General features: G+C 39.2%; 1 long non-coding RNA gene across 1 annotated transcript; it reads left to right on the top strand.

Annotated features, from left to right (window-relative positions):
* The first annotated feature begins 971 nt into the window (after nucleotides 1-971).
* Nucleotides 972-3,817, top strand: LOC137454352 (uncharacterized). Its single transcript, XR_010990588.1, has 3 exons — nucleotides 972-1,121; nucleotides 3,348-3,528; nucleotides 3,656-3,817. It is a non-coding gene; the product is annotated as an uncharacterized lncRNA (long non-coding RNA).
* The last annotated feature ends 1,870 nt before the right edge of the window (nucleotides 3,818-5,687 follow it).

Here is a 5,687-nt window from a genome sequence, read left to right as displayed (position 1 = left end):
GATTCACAGCCTTGTACACAATGAGGTCAGTGAAGAAAGAAGGAAAGGTGGTGTTTGAGGTGCTGGAGCAGAGATTCCCCTGTAGTTCATGAAGACTAGTGTCCTGGATGAGGCATTAACAAGATAGCTAAACTTGTTTAGTCACTGCCCTTTCTCCTCCCTCCCCGTTTGCAGGGTCCAGGTTTGAAGTCAAGAAGCCAATAGGCAGGCACCACTAAGGCTGCTTGGAGGGGATGAAAGCTGGACCCCGATCCTCATGTTTCAGAGAGTCAACTGCATGTGCCAGAGGCTGTATGAGAAGGCATGTGCAGTTTTGCCTGCCAGAAAGCATTTTGAACTGGTGGGATTTGAATAGGTAATGTGCCATTGGGCCATTCAGTTTTCAAAAGGGGAATTTTTAGGGGCAATTTCAGAGCCCACATCTTGCTCTCTCTTTCTCTTATCTCTCTTATCTTCTCTCCCCCCCCCCCCCCCCCCCCCCCTTCATTAATGGGATGGGATACAGTCCATATGAGGGGATACAGGACCATGGAAAGATCATGAGGAGCAACATGAAGCAGAGAACTGACCACAGCCCCCATACCTCATATCCCTCAGAGGGAGGAGGTAGAAAAATTGGGAGTGAAGCTGAGCCTGAGAAGAACAGAAAGATAGGGGCAAGGTATTTTTCAGTTTGTTCTTATTTCTCATTATTCTACTCTGTGTAATGACAATTAATTAAATTAATTTCCTTAAATCAAGTCTCTTTTGCTCTTGACAGCAATTGTTGAGTCATCTCCCTGTACTTATCTTGACCGTGAACTTTTGATTGTATTTTGTCCCCCTATCCTGTTTGACAATGGGCAATGATAGAACAGCTTGGTGGGCATCTAGTGGTCAATCAAAGTCAAACCCACCACATTCCTTTAGAATCACTGAAATCCCATTCTTGATATTTCATGTCTCCCATGTGTATCCAGCCACTTCACTGTTTGGACCAAGCAGGACTCTGCTTGCCCTAGAAGCCAATACAACTGCGGAGAGACAGAAGTGTGATTTTCTCCAGGGTGTGATCCAGCCTGCCCAGGACTGCACTCCCACAGCTACCTAAGATAGGCAAGATGACTGTGCTCCCACTTCAGGTGATTCATGTAATTGCCTAGAGTCAGTGAAGTGAAACCAAACCTCAAGGTTTTCATTTGCACACCTTTGGCTTTCACAGGACACAATATTAGGTGCATGTCTGGCACAATCCCACAAAAGACACCAGCTGCTCCTGCCCCTTCAGAGACACAGGAGACAGTCCCATGACTGTCCTCAACCTTATGATTCAGTTTGCAGGCAAAGGCAGGATATAACCATGGATTTTATTTCACCTCTATATTTTATGTTCCTCCATTAGCTGCACTCTTAAAAGGTGAGTGGGCAACCCCTGCCCTGCCACAAATATATTTTTTCTGGTCACTTATCTGCATGACACTACAGTATTTAATTACACATTCACCTACTGGATCTTGAATAAAATGCAATGCCAAGCATCACCAGAAGGAAAGCATAACACATCCAACTACTACACCAAAAATGCAGTGCTTGTTTCTGCCACCAACACAATGAACATGCTGCATTAATATACTATCAGTAAAAACATAAACCCCCTGATGTAATGAGGATGTAACCTATAATCCTAAAGTCCATCCAAGTCTTAAAATAATTAAATCATTAAATCTACCCCCATCTCTCTCTCTTTTAGGAGGTACTAATGTGCATTCCCACTACTATGAATGTGTACAGTCAAGGACAAAAAAATAAAAGAATAAAAACCAAAGCCCAAAAGGAGCTATTTAATGGTGTAAAAAGAGAGAATGAATTGCTGATTATTATTTTTTTAAACAAATGGCTGGGAGTGTTATAATGTATTTGATTTTTTTTTTTTACTGGAGGTAATCTTAGATGTGGAGTGAATGAAGTGAAGTCTGTTATCAATCCATAACATCTGCTGCAGTGTCAAGTGATGAAATGGGTGACTCCAGAGCTCAAGACAGCTGGGATGGCTTTCTTAATGCAGTAGGGTATTGTGCAAACAAACAGGCACTGATACCGTCTATGGTTGTCACAATTATTCAAGCTGGTGATACATCTTCCTGTATTAGCTGCTTGAGAACTCCTATTTCTTTTAAAAGTAAACTACTGTATAACAATCACCCATTCTGGTCTCTAACTCAGTTGAGTGCAAACATAATAAAACATTGGAAATAAAAATAAATTAAAATTTGCCACTAGAACAATAAAGCATAAAATAAGTATATACGAGCTTAGAAAAAAATCTACTCGCAGTTTATAGAGCTAAGAAATAACATAGAAGTTTGTGCTTGAATCTACACTGACAAGATTATTCTGCATCTCTCTACTGCCTCTCAGTTACTGGGAAATCTAGTGCATTGCTCAGAGAAGTTAAAGATCGGGAGTCGGAAAAGAGAATAAGCAAATATGGATCACTAACACCATCCCTTTGCTACAGAGCCATTACGGAGATTACTTAAGGGATTTTATATTAAGGACAATATTAAAGTGTTCCAAAAGTAAGGAAAGAAATTTAATTTAGATTTAAGGTCTCCAGTATAAACAATCAGCCTTAAGCCAACAAAGCATCTTCTGCTTGAAGAGTAGGGGGGGGGGGGGAGGGGGAAATTGCATAAAACTGCAGGTGTTGCTGTTAGAAAAGAATAAGGCCCATGAAAATATGAAAATTGTACTTTGGATATAAATTATGTCACATATGGACAGTTATTTTCAGTCTCTAAAACCAAGAAACATGCGAGAGAAATGCAGAAATCTGAAACACCATTTTTTAAAGCTATCTTCTTTTTTTATTTATTTATTTTTTAATTATTTTTGAGTTTACATTTTCAAAATTAAATTATTCAAACTTCAAGCAAATAAAAGAACAATTTGGTTTTGGAAACTGACATACAGTTGTGATACTTTTAAAGAACAACATCATCAGTACTGAAGATAGAATTTTTCACTTGCACTTAATATTATCATCAACCTAAATATGTGTGTGTATATATATATAAAGATATAGTACATGTAATATATAATAATGGAACTAACCTAAATATTATATATATATAGTGTATATACAGCATGTATGTGCATATATATATATAAAATATTTGTGTTAATGATATTATGTTCAAGCCCAGCCACAACACTTTTTTTTTTTTAATTTTAGCTGAATTTAATAATTTTTTATTATTATTTTTGAAATAAAACAAATGTTCACTGAGTACTAAGTGTAAGTTCAATTACAAACTTTTAGAAGTTTTCAGACCAAACTTTGCTTGTCTTTGTTCCTTGTTTCTCAGAAAAAAAAAATGATAATTTAAAGAAATAACATAAAAAATCTGACCATTATGAATATGTCGTTTAACTGACCCTTGTATATGTTGGAGAGAGAGCATGCAGACCTGTGGAACTGATTCCAATCTCACTCATGATGATGAAGTTGTGGTGCAGAGCACTAGCTGCAAAGCTAAGGGCTAAAAGGTAAGCAAAAGATGAAAATAGTGTGCCTGCTCAGATGCTCTGTCTGGTATATCTGCAACTGCCTCTTTATTGCTCTGAATCAGACCTACACAGATCTTTCTGATTGATTCTCCTGTTCTATCTGCAGGCATTTCAAAAAGATGTGCTCTAAGAAACAGAGGTTGTTTTTTTACTTGTTAACTGAAGCTGGTGAATCGTTATGAGGTTGAAGATTCTCCCTTCTCTTTCCCAAGATGAGAGTAAGTTACTAAAATGCCAATTTTGTGTTCTCATGCATTCCTGACTTAATAAAAGTACCTTGTTTACCTAGATGTGTAGTATTGATTATTGCTTACCAAGAGGCCCGAGAAAACCAAATGAAGATGAATAGATGGTATTTAATTTGATATGATCTGATTCTGTTAGATCTTCTCACCTGATTTACTTTTTTGAAACGGTGAGTGGAGCGGCAATTTTCCAACCTATGACCTTTCAGCAACCCTTCAACTGCTCCTGAAGCACCAAGGTCATTACACATACATAGTGTATAGTGACTCTTAGGAAAATTCATTGAGGAGCTAGACTGTCAGACTGGGTGGCCCTACAGCTCCCCTGTTGAGGGGAGAGAATTTGCATTTTTGGCAGTGGGACTTGTAGGGACCATAAAAAGAAATTGTCAAGGATGATACTCAGATCTGCTCTTACAGTTGCCCCAAAACATTTTAAATTCTTAAGCAGCAATGTTACCCTAATGCTAAGCAATGTATAAGCAAAAGGCAGTGAAGGAAGATGCATGCAATGTGCTGTGTCAGGGACATGAGGACATGGCTCCACATTAGAGTAACTACAGAGAAGCACAACTCCTTCAATTTATGCACGAGAGAGCAGAAAGTTCTTTGCCAGTGCAGAAACTGGAAGAAGCTGGAATACATCCTTGAGGAAGAGGAAAATGTCTTTCCCAGATGCCAGTGAAATGGAGCAGTACCAGCCCTAGCCTCATCAGGAGAACCTGAGGAGCTTCTCTGTATTGAAAGATGACTTCCACACCAAAGATGTCTTTGTGTAGAGACCTGTAGATAAAAAGAACTAATCCCCGATTATCTTTCATATGTTCCTACAGAAACGAACTTTGTATGGTCATGTATACCACTCTCCCTTTTCATTCCTCATTTTCTTTTCCTTTCAAAGGCTTTTAATCATAAAAATGTATCAGCCAGATATGATGTTGTCCCACAACTGCAGATTCATCTGAAAGCTCAGGTATAATGAACAACTTCAATTTTCCTCCATCAGTTTCTACAGTTGCTATGCCAAAAGCCCATTTGTAACCGTTAGGGTCTTTGAAACGCCCTTCTCTCGGAAAATCAATTCCCAAAATACAAGGTCCATCAGGTACTGTTATAATATTTCTTACACTCTTTCCCAGTTAAACTTACGTCAACTTGTATCTTAGTCAACTCTTGAGATCCAGCAGTGACTCCCAGAATAGTTATAGGCACTCTTACTCTGGGGACAGCAGAACTGGATGCAGTTCTCCAGGTGGGGTCTCACCAGAGCAGAGGGGCAAAATCCCCTCTTTGTCCTGCTGCTCTCACTGCTTTTGATGCAGCCCAGCACACAGCTGCCTTCTGGGCTGCCAGAGACCATTGCTAGCTCATGGTGAGTTTATCATCAACTGACACCCCTAAGTCCTTCAACTTGAGACTGCTCTCAAGCCACTCCTCACCCAGCCTATATTTGTGCTTGGGATTGCCTTCTTCCAGGCAAGTCAGTGTTCCTCTTCTGTGCCTTTCTGCTTGCTGTTCACACAGAAGTATATTGCAGCATTTCTAGAAAGACTAGCTGTACAGCTAGAATGAAGGGATCTGTCTGAGGTCTGTCTGGGAAAGACTAGACTTGAGGGTGTGGATCAAGTTTTCGTTCCTGGTTGGTTGGTCATTTTGGAATTTTTTAGGGGGTTTTGGGAGGGGTGTTGTATAGGGTTTTTGTTTGGTTTGCTTGTTTGCTTTGCTTAATTTGGTTTTTTGGGAGTTTTTTTGTTTGTTTTTTGTGGGGAGGGTTATGTGTTATGGGTTGTTGTGTGTTTTAGTTTGTCTTTTTCTTTTTTTTTCTAACTACTCTCTTTTTTGTGTGTTATTTTCCCTGCTGCATTTCAGCTGATGTGTAATGCAGACCAAAGG

Source organism: Melanerpes formicivorus, unplaced genomic scaffold (genome assembly GCF_026170545.1).
Source record: "Melanerpes formicivorus ecotype bairdi unplaced genomic scaffold, bMelFor1.0.p_v2 SCAF_3, whole genome shotgun sequence".
Lineage (NCBI taxonomy): Eukaryota > Metazoa > Chordata > Aves > Piciformes > Picidae > Melanerpes > Melanerpes formicivorus.
Note: the sequence above shows the minus strand (reverse complement) of the source record. Positions and strands in the feature narration are given on the sequence as shown.